Here is a 12,398-nt window from a genome sequence, read left to right on the forward strand (position 1 = left end):
TCAGTGGAGACTCACTGACATGTAGAAAAATGACCAATTTCCAGCAGAATCGAAGGCTATTGACCGTCAACCTTTTTTTGGCCTTCAGATGAGATAGAAATAAAAAATATCACTGCAATATGTTTCTGTTCCCAAGCAGCTGCATCTAGGCCTTACATCATCAGGTGCAAAACAAAGCACACCTACCACCATGTCACATCAGGAAAGGACTGTGATGTACATTTGGTTTTTGAGTGTAAGGCTGTGTTCGAAATCACTAACGTACTACAAACTCAGTGAATACTGTCTAATATATACTATAAGTATGAGTAGGATGATGAGGGTTCCCACTAAAGTACACTTCCAAGTTTCCCAAGATGCATTTGGAACCTACAGCAATTAAAAACCTGAAGCACACTGTGGCTAAATATCTCTGTTGATTCTCCACCTTTGAAAGTTCTGAAAACATTTTAAGTGAGAAAGTGACCAAATAGAATATCAACGTGTGCTCATTTGATCCATAAAACTCACGTAGACACATTTCATTCAAAGAGTTGCAGAGACCCTCCATTATGTTACTGACAAAACTTCCTGTTTGTTAAAAGCGTTTAAAACTAATGGACAAAAGGAGGATTGATTTTTAGCCTGAAGCCCGTCCCAGGACCATAATACATTCCGCTCGCAATGCATCATGGGCCAGTTGAGTACGACGAGTGTACCCACCGTGCATATGTAAAAAGTTTCCCCATATGGTATACAGTACAATCGGGTATTTCTCGCATAACGTTTTGACGTCAGACTTAGTATGAGTAGTACATTAGTATGACATTTACAACATCCTAAGGCTGGGTTTCAGTTCTAGTTAAATAATGCTTTCATGATTGGACGATCTCATGCTCCCAACTTTGTGGGAAATGTCAACGAGGAGAGGTTGAGCCTCAACGTCTGACCCCAATGACATAAGTCTTTAAATACTGGTCAGAAACTTTCAAAAATATGATCTTTAAACTTGTAAAAAGAGCTGAAACTGTCAGTTGAATGGTTTGTTCCATTGGAATGAATAAGTATTATTTAAAATAATGTGTGTAAATACACATGTGTGACCCTTTCTACTTTGCTCTGCTTGTCGCTCTTTTAAATCACTCCCAGGAGACAGGATAGATGAAACATATGGCACTGTTTATTCTGAAACATGGAACACAAATAAAAATCTTCTCAGTTGGTCACCAGTTCACTCCAGCATTAACACCAGCAGACATCACACAGACTGCGCCAACTCAAGCAATGCGTGATCGTATAGTGATACTTTTTAAACAAAAGAAAATATGTTCATAACTAAACATGAATTATCAATCTGCCATTATATACGATTTAAATGGATAGAAATAAAACAAAATGAACATTTTGTTCTCCAAATAATCAATTTACAATGTATAATACACACAAAATCAACAGACTTCAACAAAACATACCTGAAACATGGAACACAAATAAAAATCTTCTCAGTTGGTCACCAGTTCACTCCAGCATTAACTAAAAATAGAGTCAGACATTAGCAAATAAGGCTACAGTGTGCACATCAATGCCTGCATCTCAGCTAATTAGCGGTTAGCTTCCGTTAGCATTGAATAGGCTAATAGCTCAGTTTCCAAGCTCACTATTACATATTAAGGAAACACAGCAACTCAAACTGCATATTAACTTCGCCATAAACACTGTGTTATTAACCGTCATTGTTTCATGATTCTCTATAGACTATAAAACACATGTTTTAACAGGAATGTGACTGGTGAACAGGAGACCAACTTACCACCAGCAGACATCACACAGACTGCGCCAACTCAAGCAATGCGCAGCATTAACCTCCGCTGGGCTTTTCAAAATAAAACAACATAAATAATAATATTTGCGTCCCAAACTTTACAGTAATTTAATAACTTATTTACTCCGTTACACACACCCCCCTAAATTCTGTCAAACTTTGGGCGAGCACCGAACAACATCAAAACAACGGAGAGAGTAGAAGAGAAAGAAAAAAAATTACAATCCGTCCACAAAAAGCGAAACAGGAGCACAGATGTAAACCACAGTCAATCCAGGGATCCTCCCTTAAGGAGTGCAAAAGAACAGGGTGGCACCATACCCCACACTCGTTGCAGACAGAAAGAAGATGCCATATACACCTCCCAAACATCCAAAACAACTCCCAACACATGTTCAAAATACATTCCAAGGATACAAACAAACAAAAAAATACAAGAATATCAAACTCACTCCATCAAAAACAACTCGGAATAGAGTTCAGAAGGAGAAAAAAAAAAAAAAAAAAAAAACAAGGCTACTTAGACCCCAAAAATTCCCTTCAGGAATGAAACAAAAGGTCCTGAAACCGAAACAACATCCCCAACTGTCTGTGTTGACATCTCAACTATCAACCTATTGGGTGGCCTGACATGTCTACCAAATCTAGTAGTGACTGCATCAGTACGTACTGTACCCAAAACCTGAGGTTGAGCGCAAACCACAGCATCTTCGTCCACATCTACTCTGGAAGGCAAGGGACACACCCTAACTGAGTCCAGGGCCGGTACACTTGGCACAAGAACGGGGCCTAAAGCCAAGTCAGGGGTTGTGTTGCCTGCAGCTAGACCAGATGGCAGAGTTGTCTTTACTTGGTCTGAGTCAAGGGCGAGTACAACCAAAGATGGATCTGGATCAGGGGGAGAACTTGAGACCGAATCTGAATCAATAGCAGGTTCTGGGCCTTGTAGGACACAACCAGGGACAGCGGTAGCTTGGTCCAGCATCATTCTGCCATCTTCCCAAACAGGAGTGTTGGCAACATCATCATCAGAAAAAGAATCACTGAGTACATCAGCCAACAAATCGTCATTCTCATCATCCTTACCGACAGAGATCACAATGTCAGGAGTTTGCATAAGCCAATCCATGGTCTGTGTGAAACGATCACCTTTCTTCACCATTGAGTCCCCATGACTTCCACAAGCCACATCGTTTGCATCTGAGTCAACATGAGAGGCTTCATCAGCAGCCGAGTTGAGGAAATCAATAGGAAGAAGGAAGTTCCTGTGCACAACTCTCTCTCTGCCAGTTTGAACATTCTTAATCCTGTACACGTTCAACTCTGGCCGCACAGACACGACATCATAGGGAGCTGAGTCCCATTTGTCAGCGAGTTTTCTCTTGCCTTTCTCACCGCGATTGGCCTGTAGCACTCGATCGCCCACAGCCAATGGGGATCCCTTGACTCTTCTGTTGTAGAGTCTGGCATGGCGAGCTTGTTCCTGGCGACTTTGCTCCCGAGCAATACGTGATGCTTCAGACAGGTCTTTCCTCAGTTGAGTGACAAATTCATTACGGCTGACTACCTTGTCATCTTGGAGGACATGTTGGAACATAATGTCAATGGGAAGGCGTGGTACTCGGCCAAACATGAGGAAAAATGGAGCAAAGCCGGTAGTTTCATGCACCGTACAGTTGTAACTGAAGGTCAATGTCTGTAGCATTTGTGGCCATTTTGCTTTCGCTGTCGGGGGAAGCACTCTCAACATGTTTCCAAGAGTCCTGTTAAACCGTTCCACAACACCATTACCCATTGGGTGGTACGGGGTGGTGTGCGATTTCTCCACTCCAGCCATTTCCAAAAGATCTCTCATCAGCCTACTTTCAAAATTGGCCCCTTGGTCGGAATGGATCCTCTTTGGAAACCCATACACACAAAAGAAGTCATCCCACAGCCGACGAGCAACATGTCTTGCAGACTGACTACGACAGGGGAATGCGTGTGCCATCTTGGAAAAATGATCTGTGACAACCAAGACGTCAACTGTTTTGCTGCCACCCAGTTCAGCAGTCCAGAAATCTATGCACACTAATTCCATTGGTTCTGAAGTCTGAATATTTTCAAGGGGTGCACGGGCTTCAGGCTCAGGTGTTTTGCCAACAACGCATCTCTCACAGCGGCGAACATAGTTCACAACATCTCTTTTCATTCCAACCCAAAAGAATCTTTCTCTGGCTAGAGAGAAAGTCCGTGCACGGCCTTGATGGCCAGCATTATCATGTAGGCCAACCATAATCTGGTGCTTGAGGCTATCCGGCACGATGAACTGGAAGACTTTTTTGTTGAACTTGCTGTCTTTAGTCACTCTGTACAGAACACCGTTTTGTACCCTTAACTTTTCCCAGTGTCTGAGGAGCCTTTTGGTGCAATTTGGCTCAGATGCCGCTTCCCGCCTGGTAGGTCTCTTATGTCTTTGCATGTAGAATAAGGCTCTGCTTATGGCTGGATCCTGCTCCTGAAGACTCAAAAGCCGACTCTGAGGGACGACAGTCGAAGGATCTTCGACCTGCAGCTGGGATAATGGTGGGCTAGCACTTGGCAGTCTAACCAGCATGCCATCACTATGGGCACTCAACACGGCTGACACCTCCTCAGAACTGATGGGGCCCTCACCAGGATGGGAACCAGCCCCAGCAGTAGAACTTGATGAACCAGGTTCTCCTTCTTGAACAGCCAGACAGTTGTTTGTGAATCGAAATGCATCCTGCACCGTACCCCTGACAACACCATTTACTTCATCTAACAGTGCTATGTAAGGCTCCTTCATCAGGCGATGACTCACGCATGACTTTACAAATGGTTCACGGCTCAGAGCATCTGCAACTATGTTCTTAGCACCTGGGACGAATTTGAGATCAAAGTCATATGCTGCAAGCTTCGCCACCCACCGCTGCTCACAGGCGTCAAGACGAGGCTTTGTGAGTATGTAGGACAAGGGGTTGTTGTCTGTCCAAGCAGTGAAGTGCCTCCCCTTGAGCCAATGACTAAATTTGTCGCAAACAGCCCATTTCAATGCCAGGAATTCTAACCTGTGCACAGGGTAATTCATCTGTGAGCGGGAAAGTGTCTTGCTGGCGAAGGCCACGGGCCGTGCCACGGTCTCACCAGGTGGCACTTGGGACAAGACAGCCCCAATACCATCAAACGAAGCATCGACTGCCAAGATGAAGGGCTCATCGAAGTTAGGATGAGCTAAAATGACACCACTAACCAGATCAGTCTTAAGGGCCTGGAAAGAGTCTCGACATGCAGCTGTCCAGTCTGATGGAGTGAGTGCTGGTGCAGTTGGAGATCTTTTCTTGGGTTTTCTTCCTCTCATATTCGTAGACTTGACTTGTTGACCTGAGAGGAGCCTGAACAAGGGTTTGGCTTTGGCAGAGCAGTCAGCGATGAAATGTTGATAATAAAACACCATCCCAAGAAAAGATTTGATCTTCTTCCAGGAAGGTGTGGTGCCATCACCTTCCATCAGATCAGCCTCGCCTACATCCATTATGACTTGCATTTTGTCAGGATCTTTCCTCACCCCGTCCTCCGAGATGATGTGACCCAGGAACTTAACTGTCCTTCTCAGCAGGTGACATTTTTTTGGAGCAAGTTTGAGCTTATGCTGCTGCAGGCGTGAGAACACCATCTCCAAACGTTGAAGGGCCAGCTGCTCACTGGGGGCAAAAACCATCAGGTCATCCAAATAGCAGAGTAAGCTGCTAAAATTTTCATCTCCAAAGATTGACATCATCATTCTCATGAATGTTGCAGGACTGTTTGACAATCCTTGAGGCATTCTGTTATACTCGTGGAGACCGAAAGGTGAGGAAAAGGCTGTGTACTTCTTGTGTTCCTCAAAGACCGGCACATTGTAGAAGCCGGAGGTTAAGTCCATGGTGGAAAAGAAGACGTTGCCTCCAAGCGCAGCGAGGGCATCTGCCTGATGAGGGAGGGGATGTGCGTCTTTTACCGTCTTTGCATTTAGCCATCTAAAGTCAGTACAAATGCGCAGAGAGCCATCTTTCTTCCAAACCAGGACCAGGGGAGACGCGTACTCACTGTGTGACTTCCTTATAATGCCTCTTTCCTCCATCTCATTGAGAGCAGTTCTAAGCTTCTCATATTGACTTGGTGGCACTCTACGGTAGGGCAGGCGAAACGGTTTTTCATCCAACAGGTGTATTTTATGTACAAAGTCTGAAGCTTTCCCGCAATCCATCCTATCACGTGAGAAGACAACCTCATATTTCTCAACAAGTTGCAGAAGTCTGTCCTTCCACTGATTGGAGACTTCGCAGATGCTAAGATTCAAATCTTCCAACCCAAGCTGTTTCAGAGCATCTACCATCTGCTTGGGAGACCTTGTAGAAGCAGAGTCCTGAGTGACACTTTGCATGTTTACTTGGATTTTATCTGGTGGAGACAGCTCCTCCACTGCGACACATGGGGAAACATCTGCAATCTTGCAGTTTCTCTTCAGGGTAACATTCACACTACTTGGATTAATCAGTTTCAGGGGGACCCATCTGTCTCCCCAAAGAGGTGAAATAACACGCCCCACCAATACATTTCTGGGTCTTGATCTTGACTGTGTTGGTTCAACAATGACAGTGCTCCCGGCGGACACAGGTGCAGAAGCAGGAAGTTTCCCCCATACCAGGTGTTCACATTGAGGTTCAAGCGTCACACTCTGTTTTAGCTTGACTGTGCCAATTTTTTCAGGCATTGATCCACTCTTCCATTTCTCAGTATTCGAAAGCATGGAGAGGAACCGAAAAGTGTCATCGTCAGCAACATCAACTGGCGCAGCCAGACATTTCCAGTAGCTATCAGAGCTTTTCAAGAGGTGCAACAGTTTCTTAATTGCATTGCTGCCAACAATCATATCCTCTTCCTGCCCTGGGATGATAAGCGTGGGAACGAGCAGCTTGAAACCATAAATAATCACCTCCAAATCATAGATTGCTGTAGGTGCAACTTGGTGACCACCAGCACCGACCACAACAATGCCATTAGCAGGACTTGTTCTAATGTTGGGACTGTGTTCCAGAATACGCTTGGCAGCAGCCTCACTCAAGGAGCACGACATAGAGCCACTGTCTATCATTGCTTTTAGCTTAACATCATCAACAGCAAGAACATCAGTATAAAACAAACTGTCAATTTTTTTGATCTTGTGTGTTAATTGGAATATAACAGTCTGTCCAGGGGCAAAAGAACTGAGTGACTCATACAAAGATTCTAGATCATCAGTGTCATGGCTTGGAGGTCCACTTTTAGGATCCACACTCCCCTCCCCAAAGAGTGGATCTACTAGTTTTCCGGTTGTTGGTGAGAACCAGACCTTGAGCGGTTAGGGCAGGTGCGTTGCGAATGATTAGGTGAATGGCACTGAAAACATAGCCTTTGGTCACGACAGTGAGTGAAAGCAGAATGAGCCGCATTATTGCATACCGTACAAGGCATCTCGTTTAGGCCACTTATCTTGGGGATTCGTGGGCCATGCTGTCTGTTTGGACCCAGGGCTGTGGGTCTCTGGAGTAGGACTTTCTCCAACATGCCAATTAGACGCTCCAGGGTAGCAGTGTCATTGCTTTGTGTTGGTTGTGGGACAGCTACTCCAGACGTCACAGTAGGCGACGGGGTAGCAACATGACATATGTTCACTGACACTTTCTTTTCAGGGGCTCTGTTTTCTACTGACGACCTTCCAGAATGGTACTCGCTTAAAATGTCCTGAACCTCACAAGCAGTCCACTTGTCTATTGTCTTTGAGCGAAACGTCACAACAAGCTCAGAAGAGGGACAGTTTCTAATGAACATGCGCGTTACCTCAGTACCTGGGCAGTCCATTGTTTTACCCTGCTCTTTCAGGCGCTCTGTAGCAATATCCACTGCACGATGGAGCCTCAGCCAATAGTCAAATGCATCCTCACCTTTCTCGGGCAGAGTGGTGTAGAAATCAGCCAATGGAAGAGGGGAGCATGGAGCAGAGTCAAAGTGCTTTCGTAGGAGGCCATATATAGCTTCAGGATTGTAGGAGATGTCAGTCTCACTGTTTCTGATTCCAAACCTTACGACGTCTCTAGCTTTGCCTCGAAGATGAACGATAATTTCCTCCACATGTTCTTCTGGTCTCAAGTTCCCTTTTTTAGTAAAGTTCCTCATGAGGTCTTCCCACTCACGAATCGAGATAGTGTCATTGTTGTCTCCCCTGAAGCAGGGTGGATCTTTTATTTTTCTGTGGGGAACATACTGGGAATGTGAGGCATCAAAAGCATGTAAAACTGACCTGTCATTAATGGCTGTTGAAGAAGCAGGAATTGCTCCAGGGGTACTAGCAGATGGACTAAGGTGGGTGATAATGTTCTGTGCTACCTGCTGACCCACTTGTTGTATGACAGCACTCAATTGACTGGCAATGTCTGCAGTAATGGGTGAGGGGTCAGTGGCGAGTGGGCTGGTGTCCTGTGAAATGTTCACAGAATGGCTCAAAGGAGAGGCTACAGCTTCACTAACCTCTGCTCTTTCACCTCTGTGACTGGGACTATCAAATTGTAATTCCACCGGTGTCTGTAGGAACCCTCTCCCCCTACCAAACCCACGCGAAGCCACTGATCCCATAGGAGAGAAGTCCATTTTGGACTGTCAGTGAAAATTACACAATGCCACTCGTGAAAATAGAGCTCAATATGCAAAAAAATGATGCGGCCAGTAAAATAAAAAGAATCAGTAAGACAGTAAAATCAGGCCTCCTCCCAGCAAATATGCAGCTGGTTTCGAGCAATGAAGCACACAGATTCACCTTTCTAAGTAACACCAGTCCAACAGCACATCCACCAGCTCCCACACCGGAACAAACAGCAGCGGCAAAGCAGTCCCGGATCGCTGAGAAACCACAGTCTCGAAGAGTCGACAGGTCACGGCACCAATGTGACCCTTTCTACTTTGCTCTGCTTGTCGCTCTTTTAAATCACTCCCAGGAGACAGGATAGATGAAACATATGGCACTGTTTATTCTGAAACATGGAACACAAATAAAAATCTTCTCAGTTGGTCACCAGTTCACTCCAGCATTAACACCAGCAGACATCACACAGACTGCGCCAACTCAAGCAATGCGTGATCGTATAGTGATACTTTTTAAACAAAAGAAAATATGTTCATAACTAAACATGAATTATCAATCTGCCATTATATACGATTTAAATGGATAGAAATAAAACAAAATGAACATTTTGTTCTCCAAATAATCAATTTACAATGTATAATACACACAAAATCAACAGACTTCAACAAAACATACCTGAAACATGGAACACAAATAAAAATCTTCTCAGTTGGTCACCAGTTCACTCCAGCATTAACTAAAAATAGAGTCAGACATTAGCAAATAAGGCTACAGTGTGCACATCAATGCCTGCATCTCAGCTAATTAGCGGTTAGCTTCCGTTAGCATTGAATAGGCTAATAGCTCAGTTTCCAAGCTCACTATTACATATTAAGGAAACACAGCAACTCAAACTGCATATTAACTTCGCCATAAACACTGTGTTATTAACCGTCATTGTTTCATGATTCTCTATAGACTATAAAACACATGTTTTAACAGGAATGTGACTGGTGAACAGGAGACCAACTTACCACCAGCAGACATCACACAGACTGCGCCAACTCAAGCAATGCGCAGCATTAACCTCCGCTGGGCTTTTCAAAATAAAACAACATAAATAATAATATTTGCGTCCCAAACTTTACAGTAATTTAATAACTTATTTACTCCGTTACACATGTACCAACATGTAAGGCACTGACAATACCCAAGCAATAAGTGACAGATCTCCATGCAGGTCTAAAATTTCCTCGATGTTTTATTTAATTTGGTGAAATTTTGGCGAGTAATTAGAGGAAAATTGTAAGGTTTTGGAAAAAGTGAGACTACTTACAACCATTTGAGATTAAAAATGACTAACGTGATATAATCATGGGAAATATTGCATTTGCATTGAATTTGTATATTTGGGGGTACCAAGATATCTACAACTGAATAAGCTGTTTTACACAAGACTTGTTTTCACTGTCATTTATATTTTCTCCTGCGGACAGGATTGAACACGTGGTTTAGACTTTGAAAACAAAGCCTTTGTGTAATGTGTGTAAAGCAAAATTATTTGTTCCACATTTTTTAATTTGTCATGACTTTGAGTCAAAGACAATAATTTCACAAGCGTGATAAGTTAGTTAAAAAGTCACAAATAATGTTCAAAGTCTATAAATGAATAAGTTAATTTAATTTCATAGTAAAGTGAAGTCTGTTAAAAAGCTATGGTTACAAAGTTAGAGTGAAACGTATTTAAATAAAGGATTGTTTGGTTACTGTTCATCGCGTTTATAGACAATTTTTGACGTTTTTCTCTCGGTGGAAAACAAGCTAAGCTAAGCTAGCAGTAGAAACATTGTCAGAAAAAGCTAATGAATGTGTTGCGTTTTTGCCTCTAAAACGTTTGAGCCATGGAAAATGTTCGTCTTTATGTGTTAAGTCTATAAAGAACTTTTATAGAGGCCACAAATGTTTTCAATTATTACTATAATTAAGTTTTGGAAACTTAAAAAATTTTGAAAAAAATAAACAATTCAGTGTGTGTGTATATATATATATATATATATATATATAGTTCATAATCAGATATTTCAAATTCTTACAAACCAAAATGAAGTAAAGAATCTTACCGAAACTCCGTCGTTACCGGCCGACATCTTAACTTTCCTTTCCCGCGTCGATGTCACATGACCAATGGAGCGTGACTTGATTGGCTGGGCGTTGAATAATTTAGGTGGGGCTCGATTGCTTTTCCTTGCCCGGATATTGTCTGCGGTCGAATTTTTTGATACTGAATTATTTTATGTTGATTTTTTTTTTTAAATATTGAATTTTTAGAAATTGTCAGGGGAAAAAAATAAAAATAAATGCTGGTTTTGAAATTCAAAGTCTGATTTTGATGCATAAAAATAATTGAGATTTAAAAATACGTATTCAAATCCTGATGGCACAGATTTACTTCCATATATTAGCCCCCTGAATAAAGTTAAACAAATTTAGGCTTCATTTTATCCTGATGCGTTTGTTACATTTTGTAGTTGAGAGTTGACGCATATATGTGCTTCTATGAGCTTCGAAAGCATTTTGGTTGTAACTAACTTATGACAAGGGTTTTTCAAAAATATATGAATGCTGATCCTTTGTCTTCCTGGAAGACTTATCAAATATAATATTTATCTTCTGCTACATCACACGTCAAACTTAAGGCCCGGGGGCCAAATCTGGCCATTTAGAGCATCCAATTCAGGCCGCAGAAGAAAGTAAAAACTTATTCAGATGTAGATATCTCAGCCTCCAAATACACAAATTCAATAGAAAGCAACTATAATTACAGGGCTAAGTTTTCATATTTTTATCCCATGGTGGAAGTTTTTTAAAATCACAATTCTTTGAAATAACTACATTTTCCCAAAATCCTGCATTTTCTCTCACAATATTTCACAAAATGTCCTCAAAAAAAAAATTAAAGATCCTGCAGGAACTGATATCCGTCACTCAATGCTTGGATATCGTCGGGTGCTCTACATCATTTATACATAGAATTTAATCTCATCTTAGGTCAATGGCTGGCTTTATAACACAATTACTGGTGAAGGTTGAAAAACATTTAATCTGAACATTGGTTTATGCTCCCTCACAAACAATCAACTCAATTAAAAAAGAACTGACACCCAAAAAATAAATTAAAAATTAAATAAAGTTCAATCAGCACTTCTGTTGTTGTTGAACTCCAGCTTTCATAGTTTGAATTTTATTAAATTTTAAACCCAAATATAGTTCAAAGTATTATATCACTGATCGCGTTTGTGTCAATTTATCAAGAGGAAAGAAAATCATTGAAACATTTGACTTTTATAGAGACATTTGTGGATTTTTGTCCCTTTCTGTTTTCTTAGAATAACAACATGCTGAATATGTATTAAAAAAATTCTTCAATGTATAAAAATGCTTTCCTTTTTTGATTTAAATGCATTCGAATGGCATTGTTCTACATGCTAAGCAGAGATTGGTTTACTTTGCATATTTCTACTTGGACATTAGAGGAATTACCCATAATTTCTTTAATGGGTTCAAACAAACAAAAGCAGTTTTAAGGTTAATTCACTCATAGTTAGTGACAGTTTAAGTTAAGAGTGTTTATTGCAAATGGAGGTCAGAGCTGATTAAATTTAAAAAGCACAGTAATCAAAAGGAATTCATAGTCAAAGGAAATACAAACTAAACACAACCAAAGAGTAACAGTTGGTCAGACATGTTTAAGGCACTTTTTGGCAAAAAAAAAAAAAAAAAACATAGGGAGGAAAAAAAAAAAATCCATAAAATCAACTAAAGAAACAAAAACATTTTTGCAGCACTAAATAATAATAATAGCAGGCCGTACAGCAGTGGAAAAACAGCAGGACAGGACTATTGCACAGGACAAAATCCTGATGCATTCACACTTTTTAGATTATTTATGCACACGAG

The sequence above is a fragment of the Gouania willdenowi genome, chromosome 9, assembly GCF_900634775.1.
Source record: "Gouania willdenowi chromosome 9, fGouWil2.1, whole genome shotgun sequence".
Lineage (NCBI taxonomy): Eukaryota > Metazoa > Chordata > Actinopteri > Blenniiformes > Gobiesocidae > Gouania > Gouania willdenowi.